We start from the raw sequence: 14,823 nt of genomic DNA on the forward strand, positions 1-14,823 counted from the left end.
AGATCCTGTCATGGCTCAGAGGTAACGAAACCGACTAGTATCCATGAGGACATAGGTTTGGTCCCTGGCCTCCCTCAGTGGGTTAACGATCCGGCGTTACCGTGAGCTGTGGTGTCGGTCGCAGACGTGGCTTGGATCCCACGTTGCTGTGGCTCTGGTGTAGGCCGGCGGCTACAGCTTTGATTCCACCCCTAGCCTGGGAACTTCCACATGCCACGGGCGTGGCCCTAAAACGCAAAAAAAAAAAAAAAAAAAAAAAAAAATTTAAAACTAAATGGACCACCTATTTTTAAAGACTTACCCTTTTTCATACATTATGACGGAGGGTGCCATTGATTGAAACGCAGCCAGATTTCAGAAGAGACACGGTGACTTCTGTGCGAGGCCCAGAGGACCCAGGCCCCCACTGCAGGTGCACCCGCATGCCCTCAAGCGCAGCCCGCCCTGGGCTCCCCCATCCCCGTGACACCAGTCAGGACGTGACTGGAAAACAAAAGGAAGCAACGACAGGAACGCTGACCGGCCTCCCCAAACACCCCGCACATTCAGCCGCGGGCCAGGACCCACCGGGGCTTCGCGCGGGAGCCCACGCCCCAGGAAGGGCAGGTTTCAGTGGGTCGGCTCCTTTCCAGGTTTAGAAATTGCAGCTGGGCAGCCTGTCCTTCACTTTACCGACTCCGCCACAGTGACCGACCGCCCCTTCTCTTCCAAACGAACGGCCAAAGAGCGTTTTATTGGGGATTTCCTCTAAAAGGCAATTGGAGGTTCCTGCAACACAATTTATAGGTGCGCTGTTTCCATTTATTTTAATTTTATTTATAGCCTTCTGCCCAGAGCCCGTTGGGCGCAGGCGGCTATAAATCACAGATCACAAACACGGTGCTGCTTTGTTCCTCTGCTGACGCTCAGATACCGGGGACTGTTTGGGGAGCTCTAATGTGAATACTAATTCGTTTTTCAATCAGACCAGGGGTGTGAACCCACTTGGAAAAACTGCATAAAACAAAATTGCATTACACACCAGATATGATCTTGAACCAGAGGACGCTGGGAGCGCCCTCTGAGACGGAATACGGCCTGCTGGGGGGGCGGGGGGCAAGTGCCCTGCACCCCCAGACAGGGGCTTAACCACAGGCTTGGCCTCGCTCACCGGATGACCCTGAGGCACGTTCCTTGACCTCTACGTTCCCTCAGCTACAAAACGGATCGGTGGCCAGAGATCCACCCTGGCGAGCACCCGGAGCTGAAACGAGGCTCCACGGATCCTCCCTGGAGAGCGCGCAGAGATCAAACCGCGGCTCCATGGCGCCTCCTGGAACCACGTCCCTGCACAGCAGCCCGGGGCGGGCAGTGTCAGGCCCTTCAGCTCTGTCCCCACGTGTGACGCTGGGTCGTCTCCGCCGCATCTCCATCCTCCTGGCCCCACACACCCAACGCCTCGGGCCCGCCCGCCCTGTCCCCCCGACGTCGCCTCTTCTCCAGCCAGTCACTCCCACCCAGCCAGTGCCAAAAGCCCGCAACACGGCCTCACTCGCGACCCGTCAGTCCCCAAATCCCGGCGACACCACGTCCCTCTGACATACCTCTCGTGTCTTTCTTTTTTTTTTTTTTTTTTTTTTTGTCTTTTTTGCTATTTCTTGGGCCGCTCCCGTGGCATAGGGAGGTTCCCAGGCTAGGGGTTGAATCGGAGCAGTAGCCACCGGCCTACGCCAGAGCCACAGCAACGCGGGATCCGAGCCGCGTCTGCAACCTACACCACAGCTCACGGCAACGCCGGATCGTTAACCCACTGAGCAAGGGCAGGGACCGAACCCGCAACCTCATGGTTCCTAGTCAGATTCGTTAACCACGGAGCCACGACGGGAACTCCGTGTCTTTCATTTCTTCTCTACACCACTGAGCAGCCTGACCTCTGCTCTTCCTGCCTCTCGCCCCGAATCCAGCCTCACCTCTGCACGCCCTCCAGGCGGCCGCCAGGATGCACCTCCTGAAATCTGTGAGCGGGCTGGCGGGCTGGCTGTTCCACCGCCCCAGGACCCACTTCCCTAGAAAGGACTGTATGTTCCTGTTCCGTGAGGTTGACCCTGGCTGTGTGCTGTGCTCTGGCCAGTGCAACGTCGTGGGTGTGACACACAGTGTCCTGGAAAAGCCGTGGGAGGCCCCAGGAGTTTCCACCAGCCCTCAGCTTCCGCGGTCCATGGCGAGAACAGTCCTAGACAGAGACCGCGCTTCCGAACCAGGGCCTGGGTCGGGGCTTCCCCTGTGGCTCACACCAAACAGGGCCCGGGGATTTCTCTTCTCCGAGACTGTCCCCCGCGCTGGGGAGGCAGGGAGCGGACCTGAGCGTGGCGGTGATGAGCAGCAGACGGACCCCGGCCCCAGCATCCCTACAGAGCCCTGCCTCAGGGCCGCCACGACCACACCCGCGACGCCCTCCCTCAGCTCCAAACGCTTGGTCCACAAACACTGCCTCCCCTGAAAAGGCGTCCACCTGCCGCGGTGCACTGCCCCCTCCCTCCCGCAGGTGTCAGACCCGCCTCTCCAGCCCCTGGCAGTCCCTGGGAATAAGGTCCGTCTCCCTTTCCTTTGCTCCTTTGTGCGCTTGGTGCCCAGCACAGTTGTCCCTGGATCTGTTCATTTGCTGCGGGTTTTTTTAAGACCGCATTATTTAGAAATACTGACACATTCAGTCTTCGTAACATCATTTCCGTCTGAACACCTAACAGTGAATTTCAAAGCTCCGACCCCCAAACAGGAAGAGAGCCAGTTTTGGAAAGAGAGCCTGGAGACGACCTGAGAAGTGCATGGAGGGGACTAAGAGGCAGGAGGCCTCAGGAGGCACGTAAATGCCCCCGTCCCCGTCGCTGAGATTAAGAGCTGCGTTACCACTCCCTACCGTGGGCAAACAGGCCATCGTAGACGCTTATTTTACGGCTCAGTCTCTCATACATTATGCAGGAGGACAGTCTTAACTTGGCTTTTCTCTGGCCTTCCAGATGCAGTATTAATTTGGCAGCAGCATTAAGCAGCTGTATTCTCTCCATGCTTGTAAGTCAGTTCTAAGAGTTCTGTCGCTAATCAGCAGCAGAAACAGAAATGACTTCACGAAAGTCATGGAGCTTAGAAGAAAGAGGCTATGACAGAGGCTTCTCCACGAGGTCCCCGCTCTCGCCAGGCCACCAAGCACGGTGAGGTCTAGATGGGTGTCGGAGGAGGCACAGGTGCTTGTGGGAGTCCCAGGAGGGGATCACAGAGAAAGAGGGAAACCTGGGGGAAGGTGGAGCCCACTGGGAGCCCAGGAAACCCACCACACAGGCAGCTGCTTGACTCGGGAGCTGTGAGGGGGTGGGATGAGATTCCGACCAAGGCAGGACTTTGCAGGCCGCCCCTCAGCTGACTTCAGCTGCCACACCCAGAAGGGAAGAGGCGGGCCTCGCCGGCCCCCAGGCCCCTCGCAGGGCAACTCTGTGGCCCCCAGGCTCCTCGGGCCGCGCCTCCTTGCCTGCCTGCTTTCCTCGCTCACCAGCGTCCTATCCTGGTGGGTCTGCGTCTCGCCTCTCACGTGTCTCTCGCGGAGACGTGAAGAACCCGACCCTCGGTGAGTCCGGACACCGGGTGAGTGATGCGAGTTCAAAACCCTGGGGTTAAGTCTGTGAGAATTCACATGTGTCTCTTCTACCCAAGGAAGCCGTGGTTCCTCCATTTGGTTCCTGCTTCATCCGAGACCCCACCTTCCCTCTCCTCCCAATAACGGTTTGTTTCAAATCAGCCAACCGGGAAGGCTGTGCGCCCTGACCTGACCCGTGGGAAGGGGACAGAGGCACCGCCGGCGTCAGGGATGCGTGGGCGGGCCTTCCTGCTTCGCGTGGGCTTTCTGGGCGCCCGCGGCCTCCTGCCGAAGGAGAGAGCCTCGTCGAGCTTTCCCGTGTGTGCGTCTCACCTTCCCACACTGACGTCCGGGCCCGCGTCACCTTTCTGCTGCCAGTCCCGATCTGGGTCCTGGCCGGGTGTGCGTCCCTGGCCGGGTTCCGGCCGGCACTGCTGTCAGTTTCCGTCCCACACACACAGTCTAAGAACTTCGAGATGCCCCTGGGCTCCCTCCGGCCCTCCTCACCGAGTGGACCTCGGGGTGTGAAAATGCACTCGAGGCCCGCGCCCCGCAGGGGCCCCCGCAGGACCTGACGAGGCTGGGGGTCGGGGGGGGGGCGCAACACAAGAACAGGAACCCATCTGGCCTCAGTTCCGGGCAAGGAACTTGGGGATGTGCGGCCTCACGGCCTCTGCCGGCCTTTCTAGCGCCTCCTGCTCCGCGTCTGAAATGGGGACGGTGACAGTGTGAGGTAAGACGTAGGAAGCAGGGACAACAGCGCCTGGCGTGGCGGTCCCGTGCACCAGACGTCAGGGTGGGCGTGTGTGTGTGTGTGTGTGTGTGTGTGCGTACAAGTGTACGTGTGTATACACGTGAGGGGCACATCCAAAGCGGGGGCGGGCCAGTGTGGCTAGAAGTGAGGGGCTGAGAGCAGCCCAGGACGAGGTGGGAGGGCAAAGGCCAGACCGGAAGGGGCCTGGCCTCGGACCCCAGGCTGAGGAGTCTGAACGTCACCCCTGAGCCACAGGCAGCCTGTCCAAGGCCTTGCAGGAGACTCTAACACAAGCTGACAGGTGTCAACAGAAGACTGCACGTGGGAGGCAGGTGGCAGAGGAAACAGCACAAGAAGGCCGGCCCGGACACTCACAAAACGGTCCCGGCCAGAGACGGGCGAAACCTGACCTGGCACAGTGGCGGTGGCAACGGACAGAGAGTGTGAGACAGACAGGCTTTCCCCGCGACCAGGCGGCACTGGGGAGAAAGAATGCTGCTGACAGCAAAGGGTGAGGGAGTTCCCGTCGTGGCTCAGTGGTTAACAAACCCAACTCGTATCCATGAGGACATGGGTTCGATCCCTGGCCTGACTCAGTGGGTTAAGGATCCGGCGTTGCCGTGAGCTGTGGTGCAGGTCACAGACACGGCTCGGATCCTGGGTTGCTGTGGCTGTGGTGTAGGCTGGCAGCTGCAGCTCCAATTTGACTCCTAGACTGGGAACCTCCATATGCCATGGCCACAGCCCTCAAAGGACAAAAATAAAATAAAAATAAAAGCAGAAGGTGAGAGCCAAGGAGCACGGCAGGCCGTTCAAATGCTTCTGGCCTCTTCAGCTCTCCCTCCTTGAGCTCGCCTCCCGGAGAAGCTGCAAGCCTCTTCTGTTTAACTTCATCACTCTTCCATGCATCTATCCGTCCCGGCAGCGAGGGGGGCTCATGCTTAAAACTGTCCCCGCAGTTCCCGATGTGGCTCAGCAGAAACGAACCCGACTAGCATCCATGAGGACACAGGTTCAATCCCTGGCCTCGCTCAGGCTGCCCAAGCCCCGTATCTTCCAGCAGAAATGACGGCCACACCCCCTGGGCAGGCCGGTCACCTGCCCGCTGGCAGCCAGGCCTCTCCGCTTCAAAAAGGCCGTCACTCACGAAGCAGCCCGTGTGGCTCGTGAGGAAGGAGAACGGGAGATCCTGGCAGGTTCCGGTGGCGGGAGGGGCTTCGGGATGGGCAGGGAGGGGCAGAGAGGCAGGGAGACAACCCGCGGGGAGAAGGCCAAGGGCACCACGAGCACGCAGACCTCGACCCTCTTGCCCACGACCGCTGCCCGAGCAGGCCCGGCGGAGGCACCTGGCGAAGGGCGAGGGGCCAGACCCCACCCGCTGCCTCCCTGAGGCCAGCGTCCGACCGGCAGGGACCGGTCAGCAGAAGCCCCCGCCCCGGGCGGCAGCGGCTGTGGGCTAAGCACGCGGCGGACACGGGTTCTAACCAAACGGTGCCGCCGCCCCGCGTGACTCGCAAATAGATGGTGCAGAACCCCTCACCGGAACTTGCCCTCCTGGCGCAAAGAACGACGCCTGCCGCCCGACAGCAAGCCTGACCGGGAAGGGGCTCTGGTGGTGGCTTTTTGGCAAAGGAAGAAAACGGTCTACGGTGAGCTGCTCTCACACAGGCACACACACGGAAAGGCAAGCCGCGTCGGGAGCTGCTCCCGCGGGCTCGTTCGACAGCGACCCGAGCCCCAGGCAGGAGCCGGGAGCCACGAGGACGCCGAGGCCTCGACCTGGAACCAGACCAACGCCAGCCCCGCCCCGCAGCCGTCCAGCCCGGGCATCTCACCCGTGGCCACACGTATGAAGGGCCAGCACCGGCTCCCGAGAAACTCAATCTTGCAGGGAACTCGGATCAGGTGGTAAGAAACTAATGGCTTTAAGCGCCTTCAACGGCTGGTGAAAATGTCTCAAATCCGCCCACACCCAGGGAAGCTGACTGTCACTAAGAAGGGGACGCAGAGTGACCCCTTAAGACAGAAACCGCTGACCAGTCACATGGGAGAGAAGAAAGGGGCACAGATGCACCCGGTGCGCTGGCTCACACCCCAAGTGCTTTAGGGAAACTCCTGGGAACAGAAATGCCAACCCAGACATGACTCTGACTGCATTTCAGGGGGTTTGGTGTGTTTTCAGAAATCTCAGGATCCGGAGAACTCCAGAAATGAACCAGCCCAGGGACCACGGGCCGAGATGTCCCTGCAACTCCACGACCGGGTCTCGTCAATTCTGAGATGACAAGGAGCAGCGCTGGAACTTGCCAGGAAGGGGTCTGTGCTCTGCAATCAGGATCAGATTGTCCAGAAGAGCGAACAGCCCGGGGCCGTGCGCGGATCCCCCAGGCGCTCCCTCATGTTGCCCCCGCAACCCTACGCCCACGGCAGAGCAGCAAGCGGGTGAGGAGCCCCAGGGAAGGTCACAGACCAGGGCAGGAGGGGCCAGGGCTGGGCCAGCCCGATGCTCCCGGCAGCAGGCTGCTCCCGGCAGGAGGCCATCAGGCACGGATGCTCAGGCCAAGCCTGCAGGTGTCTCTCTGAAGCACCAGCGGAGAGCCCGAGTGAGAGTCTGTGGTCCCGGGACCCTCCGCAGAAGCACAGACACAATGTCCAAAAGACAGAAAAGAGCTGTAGAAAGGGCTACTGCTGCTTCTCCAACACAGAGCGGAACCTGGGGAAACAGCAAGCAGACAGAAACGCGAAACAGGTCTCTGGAAGGGCTGCTTTGACCCGGGGCCACGCTTCCTTTGAAGCAGGATTCGTGTTGACGTGGGGAGCGGGGGGCCTGCAGCCAGACTGCCAGGTTCAAGCCCTGACTCTTCCACTGAGTGGCCAAGTTCACCTTCAACAAGGAAAGCCTGAGCCTTATTCTCTCGGCCATAAAGAGGGCCTAACTCTCGCTCCACAGGACGGCTGTGAGAACAAGGCCAAGCGCTCTGAGGCCCTAACATGCCTGCCCCAACCGTGCCTACCACTCCCCCGGAGTCCTGGGCACTGTACTGTCCCACCAGGTCATCTGCCTGCCTGCCAGGTCATCTGGTGGTCTCAATGGGAAAGCCCACTCACCACTACCAACCCCGCCACAGAAAACCAGCACAGAAAATTGACAGCAGGAATACAGAATGCCCCTCATGGTGAAAAAAAGAAACCTTGACCAAGTCTTTAAAATCGGCACATTCTGGGAATTTCCGTTGTAGCGCCGCAGAAATGAATCTGACTAGTATCTGTGAAGATGCAGGTTCAATCCCTGGCCTTGCTCAGTGGGTCAGGGATCCCACATTGCTGTGGCTGTGGTGTAGGTCGGCAGCTGCAGCTCCCATTCAACCCCCAGGCTGGGAACTTCCAATATGACACAGGTGTGGCCCTAAAAAGCAAAAAAACAAGACAGGCACATTCTTTGACACAACCTGGGAACGATGCCAAGGAAACAGCCAGAGGGAAGAGCAAAGATGTGAGCATGAGGGTATTTAAGGCAGGGCTGAGGAAGGAGATGTTGGAAAAAACACATCTGTAACCACGAGGGCAGCCAAATCCACGGTGGTTACGCAAATGCCGGGCCTCCGAAGAGTAAGTCGTGGGCCGGGGCCCACAGTCCATCCCTGCAGCGTATCCCGAATGGGCCCCCCACCACCAGCCCCGCCGCGCACCCCTCAACTCCTCCTGAGGTTTTCTTGCCTCCACAGAAAAGCCCACGTCAGACAGACCACAGGCATCTGCAAAATCTTCCAACTCAGCGGCAAGGCGGCTGAAGCATCAGCCCGCGTCCCCACCCGCCCTTCTTAGCAAGCCCAGGGCCTTCGTCGAGGGCTCTGGCTCTGTCCCCAGGTCGTCCTGGGCCAAGCCCTCATCCTTCCGTCTAAGCGTCATCATCACTTCAGAAGGGCCCCCAACCTCCGTCTAAGCAGCCCCCTCCCTCCACCCAGGCCAGCCGTGCACCGGCCCAGGCGAGAGCCACAAGCCACACGCGGCCGCCGAGCCGAGCCGTCAGGCGACCCGCACTCCAGTCCAAGGACCTGCAACCAAAATCTGGGTCCTCGTCACCACTGACAGTGTGCAGACCGATGCCACGTTGAATCTACAACACGGTAATACTTTGTATATACTGGAATAATAAACCAATCCTCAGGCTTAATTCCACCCACTTCTTTACGCGTCCTTGGTGCGGCCACAAGAACCTGTGAGATCCCATGTGTGGCTGCAGCCGCATCTTTCCCCAGGTGGCGCTGCCTAGCACCACGTCACCAGAGTCGCGACGCCAGGTCCCATTTCATCTGGTGTTGGGCACAGCCAGCAGGTGCCTGGCCCAAGAGCACAGTTAACTGATTGAATTAAATCAAGAATTCAGGAGAGAGCAGGAGCACAGAGCCAGAAGTGACCATGAGAATAAAAATAAATATCCCGGCTAACATTTATTAAGTGCTGTCTACACGCCAGGCGCCACTCTAGAGCTTTACTTAAGAGAATTCACTTAATCCTCAGCGCGAGCTCTGCGGCACATGGCCGTACGTGGTGTGGCCAGGATCCAGGCCCGGCTGACGGCTGCCATCTCCACCTGACCAGCGAAGATGCCACCCCAGCACCCCAAGTTCCTTCCCTGCAGGCCCCGGACCTTCTACAGGGACCCACCCTGTGCCCGCGACCTCAGGTGGAGCAGGAGCACACTCAGGTGGTGAGACGCAACACCAGGTGACAGTCTGTCTGCAGCAGGTCCCTGTATTTCCCAAATCTTCCATAAAGAGCACGTGTTACTTATCGGATCACAAGGGCTTCCACTCTGTCTCACACTTTGCCTAATTCTGACCAGAGACACTGTGGGTTACAGCGACTTGCTGAGGCCTGGCGTGGCCCAACGACCTCCCAAAGCCGGCGCAGCCAGAGCCCCGCAGCAAGGCTCCAGATCCGGTCTGAACACTCCCATCACCTTCACGCCGGGGACCGGAGGCCACCAGACTGGGGAGAGGCCCAGGGACTGGTTTTGTTGTGTCTGCCAAGCTCCCGGGAGCCAGTAATGGGTACACACGCTCAGGCCGATGCAGCCCGCAGCCCAGGGGCCCCCACCAGCCCTTCAAGGCCAGTCCAAGCCCCGCAGCCTCTGCCAGGCCCCCCGACCTGCTCGCCTGCAGCCAGGGCTGCCCCACCGCTCTTGGGGCACTTGGGGATCATGGCCTCGTCCTGCCACCTGCCCCATCACCCATCTGTGCGCCCTGAGGCCAGGCATTAACCATGTTCCCCCCACGCCACCCCCAGGCAACCCCGCGCACGCCCCGTGGCGTCCAGCGTGATGATGGCGTGTGATCTCAGGTTTGCGTGTCGTGGGGCGGATTCTCCCTTGAGCTTGTTAGAACTCACCGGATCAGCCCGGAAACTTGGCTCTGTGAGAGGCCGCGGTGAAGACCTTGAAGCCGTTTTGACAGAGTCAAGGGCCCAGAGATGCCACACCTCAGGCGGGTAGAGGCTGCCCTTCGGGTCTCCCCGAGACACCGGTCACGGTGTGTGGAGCGCCTGTGGGAGTGGGGCAGCCCGCCTGGGACAGCCAGCACTGGAGCCACCGGGCCTTGGGGGCAAAGACAGGAAGCAGCGAGACTCGAGGCGAGAGGAGGAGGTGGGCCCCCCGAGGATGGGAGGCTTTGCCGAAGGGGACAGGACAGGGACAGTTTGAAAGGACTGTGAGCAGGAAAATGACACACCTTCGGGATGAAATCCAAACTGCATCACAGAGCCAGAGCCCTCCTCCCAGCGGCGGTGGCAGTCAGACCCACCTGCCAACTTCGCCTCCCACGCCCCCCCCAACACACACACACGTGTGCACACCCAGGCACAGACCCATGGGTCCAGCCACACCTTTCAACTGGACCCCGAGCACAGCATGCGTCACTCTGGCCTCTGGCCCCTGGTTCTCTGTCCACATAGCGCCCACCCCCATCCTCAGTCTCCCCCCACTGCAACCGGGGAGTCCTCTCCCTGCTCAGGAATCCACAACCCTGGGGGGGGGGGGGACATCAACACACGGCTGTCTCCTCCATGCCAAGCAGGTGCCTAAGAAACGTTCCCCAGGAGTTCCTGTGGTGGCTCCGTGGTTAATGAATCCGACTAGGAACCATGAGGTTTGGGGTTCGATCCCTGGCCTTGCTCAGTGGGTTAAGGATCCGGTGTTGCCATGAGCTGTGGTGTAGGTTACAGGCGCGGCCGTATCCCGCGTTGCTGTGGCTCTGGCGTAGGTTGGCGCCTACAGCTCCAATTAAGCCCCTAGCCTGGGAACCTCCATATGCTGAGGGTGCGGCCCTAGAAAAGGCAAAAAGACAAAAAAAAAAAAAAAAAAAAAGGAAAGAAAGAAACGTTCCCCAAATAAACGAAGGAGCGAGTCCACGAGCGAGTGACTGCCGGAGTGATGGGGGAGGAGACGGCGAGCGGCAGAGCCGGCTGCGACCCGTCAAAGATGCCCCCCACCAAGGAGGACTCTCAGGAGGCCTGAGCAGGAAAAGCTTAGCAAGGCAGACCCGAGGAAGGCAGGACGGCAGACTCAGCGAAACTGCATCCCAGCAAAGGACCGTGAGCCCGGGGCCCTTTGATTGCCAACACTGATGTGGGTGCGGGGAGAGGGCAGCCATCGGACGGGACAGGACCACCGGGGGCCCGGGGGGCGCAAGAGGACAGTGCTGCTCCATCACGCCGAGTCCACGCTGGGGACTGACGCTAAGGAAACAGAGAAGGCGGCAGCCTCATGATTCCGGACGCTCCTCAGGGTCAGTCATGATAATAAATAAGACACAAAATCAAAACTGAAAACAACGGAAATGGCCCCGTAGGAGGGGAATGGCTTAGAAATGTGTCACCTACGAGTAAAGGGCAGAGATGGCTGTACCTTAATGACCCTCACGCCGCCGTTAACCATCGTGCTTTCAAAGGACCCCCTGTCTGGGCAGAGACGTCATTCATAACACGTGAAAACAGCAAGATGCACAGAGAGGCACACCTGACCCCAGGCCGACAAAGACGAAGACGCCCGCCGGCACACACACCCCCTTAGAGGCTCTCCCCCAAAGACACAAAGATAAGCTCTTTTAACCCCTGGGCAACCAGGACAGCAGCTGTGCAGCTGCTTTTCTTCTTCCTTCCTGACCCTGGCCTGGGGAGGCTGCGCCCACGCCGCAGGGTCGTTGCGAGAAGAGTCAGGACACGGCACAGAAAGGACACGTGTACCGCACGGCAGCATAAAAAAGCCTCGATGCCGTGCTTTTCCTTGTTATTCACAGTACAGTAAACTTTAAACACTGAGCACACGTACTTTTAAATTCTACTTAAGAATATCAAAGACAAAGGAATTTACTATTCCACAAGGAACGGCTGTGTTCCTGGGACGCGAACACGGGTGAAAGACGGCTGGCGTGGTCTGGACACACACAATTTCCCGGGCTCCTCCAAGGCCCCAGGCCCTGGCTCTGCCTGCAGCCCCCACACCGAGACTCAGAGGTCACCCCCCACCCCCAGGGGCTCCCTACGTTCATGGGTCTCCTTCCCTGCCCGGCAGGTGCCCGGCCCCCGCATCAAGGTGGCAGCTCAGGGCACACATCTCCGCCCAAGCCCGGGGACTGGTGACTTCTCCCCCTGTGCTTCCCCCTCCCACATGCACCTGGAAACCCAGCCCTTCCTCGCTCCAGACGCCTGCAACCCACCTGGCTCCCGCGGGACCGGGGGCCTCCCGCCTCGCTGCACCCGGCCCGTCGGGAGTTCACGACGGAGTTTAACTGAATGAAATCATCAGAGACAATTCTCACTATTAATAAAATAACACCATTTTCACTAGTCTTCTGCCAGCCCAGGAAATGGAGTGACAACAGGAAGCTAAAATGAAAATCAGATTTCTCTCTTGCAAGACAAATTGGCCACATGGGCCAAAACCAACGTAAAATCTCATCGAGAGCAACTGTAAATTAAATGCGGCACACTGAGATCCCAGAATGGCTTTACTGAGTAGATTTTATACCCTTCTATTCGATTTCGGTCACGGGGCTGGAATTGTCAAGTTCAGAAGGCCCAAATCGAGGAAAGTTTTAATGACTTCTGACACACTGGACACAGAAGGAAACTCGAGTTTCACTAATTCACTGTCTGTCTTAGCGAGGAAATAACCAGACAAATGCAGGCAGAGTGTCTGCTTCAGTGACGTGTTTAATGGTCTGATGACAAGGTCATTAAAGCAAAGGGACAAGCAAATGAAACCCAGGGCCCTCGGACAGGAAGACCCCCAGGCACCCGCAAGGTGGATCCTGGAGGGACGCATGGTGGCGGCCACACGGTCAGGCCACGGGCAGCTCCAGACGCCGGCGCTGTGGTCTATGGAGCACGGGGGTGACGGCATACCCCTCGGAGACAGGCCGAGCATCCGCAAGAGGGTGAGGGCCGAAGAGGCAGACGTGGCTTGGAAAGAACCAAAGCAAGAACAAGTCAGCCCTAACTGAAGAGCACGCTGACACTGGGGCGCCGAAGCGCACGCGGACGAGGAAACGTGTCCCTGTGCGCTGACGGCAGTGCCTACATCTGGGGGCAGGCGATACGGAAACGAGGATCAAGCCCCCCACAAGCACTGAGCGAGCTGGCGGCATCGTTACAAGCCGGGGGGCCGCTACCATCGCCAACCCACACCCCCCGAAAGCCTGGCCCAGCAGAGGGGGCAGAGGCCAAGCACGGGAGGAAGAAGCCCACTCGCTCCAAGGCCAGCCACGCGGGGCCGCTCGTGAACCTCAGGATCCGAGAGCGTTCCCAGGCCTATGCCCCAGCGGCCACATCAGACGTGAGCTGAGACCACAGGGTGTGCAGAGAAGAGAGGGCTGGTGCCCAGGAGGGAGCAGGCAGGGGAGGGGGCAAAGCTGTGGCCGGACCCACCAACGCACGGCGGGGGAGGCCCAATCAGCCGCGGTTCAAAGCACAGCTCGCTCACTCGCTGCGACGCTTCAGGGGTCACCCACGCCTGTCACGAGCAGCCCTTCGGTGGGATTCTACAAAGGACCAGCAGCCTGACAAACCTCCCCGAGGCTCCATTCTGATCATTCCGCTCCCAAGCCCTCAGGGCTCCCGACGGCGTCGAGGCTTTGCTGTGCTGCCATCTGCACGACCTCCGGTCTCCCGACGGATGAAAAAACCGAGACCAAGGGTGAAGGGAGTGACGAGAAGGCAGGAAGGGGGCAGTGGCAGGGCTGGAACCCATGACCTCGGCGTCTCCTCTCCACCGGTTTCCCTCCGCACCGCAGCCTCCAGGCCAAGAGCCAGGCCGAGGGCCCCGCCAGTCTGCACGCACGGCCGGCTGAGCCGACGAGAACCTCGGCCCTGCAATGTGGCCGACTTGGTGAAGACAGGCTCCCTCTGACACCTGCCTCCTGTGCTGGCCCCGCTGGCTAGGGCCCTGTAACAGGGACGTCACAGCCGCCCAGGCTCCAAGAACAGCACACGGCTCCCTCGGTGGCCGTGCTGCTCTGCTGTCGCAGCGGTTGTCAGGGCTCGGCGGGCTCTCCGGGCCTCGTCCCCTCCACACCTGCCTGCGCCAGGCCTTCAGCCCTGCCCGTCTCCAGCTACGGACACCACACCAGGGACAAGGCCCACCCCGCAACGCCAGCCCACAGCTCAGGCCAAGCACACGTGCCTCCCAGCACGGGACGGGGCCCGGCCAGCATCCACTAAATGCCCGAGAGGCGTGGACAGACAGATGGGTGGCTGCCGACTCAAGTCCGACTCGGCCACTTCCCCGGGGGACTCAGGGAGTCGGGAAGACCACCGCGGACCCTGGCTGGGTCCATGGGCGTAGGGCCTCGGCACAGATGGGGCTCCAAGAGCACACGCCCGACAGGACCAGGCCCTGGGGAGCCGGGAGGGAGTCCCACCAGGGAACCAGCACTGCTGCCACTTCCTAAGGTCACGCTGCTCCCAGGCTAACCTGAGCCTCGTTGATGCCAGGGGCACAAAGTATAAAGCATCGGGCTGCCCCCACAGGACTGACGCGTCACCTTTTCTGGAAGGAATTGAACCTACAATTCAGTAACGTCTAAGCACAGGGCGCAGCTGACCTGCTGAGGGAAGGCTGACCCCGCATCTGATCCCGCGGGTTCGAAACCAACGCGTCACGGCTCTTACACACACACGCCAAACGCCTTCTCCCCGAAGACACGGTTTCTGACAATTCTGCGTTAGGAATAATGCTGGCATTCCTGCTGTGGCTCAGCGGTTAACGAATCCGACTAGGACCCGTGAGGTTGCGGGTTCGATCCCTGGCCTCGCTCCGTGGGTGAAGAATCCGGCGTTGCCGTGAGTATGGTGTGGGTCGCAGACGCGGCTCAGATCCTGGGTTGCTGTGGCTGTGGTGTAGGCCGGCAGCTGCAGCTCCGATTAGACCCCTAGCCTGGGAACCTCCACATGCCAAGGGTGCGGC

General features: G+C 60.0%; 1 protein-coding gene and 1 long non-coding RNA gene across 2 annotated transcripts in view; both read right to left on the reverse strand.

The window, feature by feature from the left end:
- TBC1D22A (TBC1 domain family member 22A) overlaps nt 1-14,823 on the reverse strand; it is a 258,394-nt gene that overhangs the window by 204,147 nt on the left and 39,424 nt on the right.
- On the reverse strand, nt 12,555-14,718 carry LOC106509266. Its single transcript, XR_002343841.1, has 2 exons — nt 13,427-14,718; nt 12,555-12,821 (listed from the first exon to the last, which is right to left on the reverse strand). It is a non-coding gene; the product is annotated as an uncharacterized LOC106509266 (long non-coding RNA).

The sequence above is a fragment of the Sus scrofa genome, chromosome 5 (assembly GCF_000003025.6).
Source record: "Sus scrofa isolate TJ Tabasco breed Duroc chromosome 5, Sscrofa11.1, whole genome shotgun sequence".
Taxonomy (NCBI): domain Eukaryota; kingdom Metazoa; phylum Chordata; class Mammalia; order Artiodactyla; family Suidae; genus Sus; species Sus scrofa.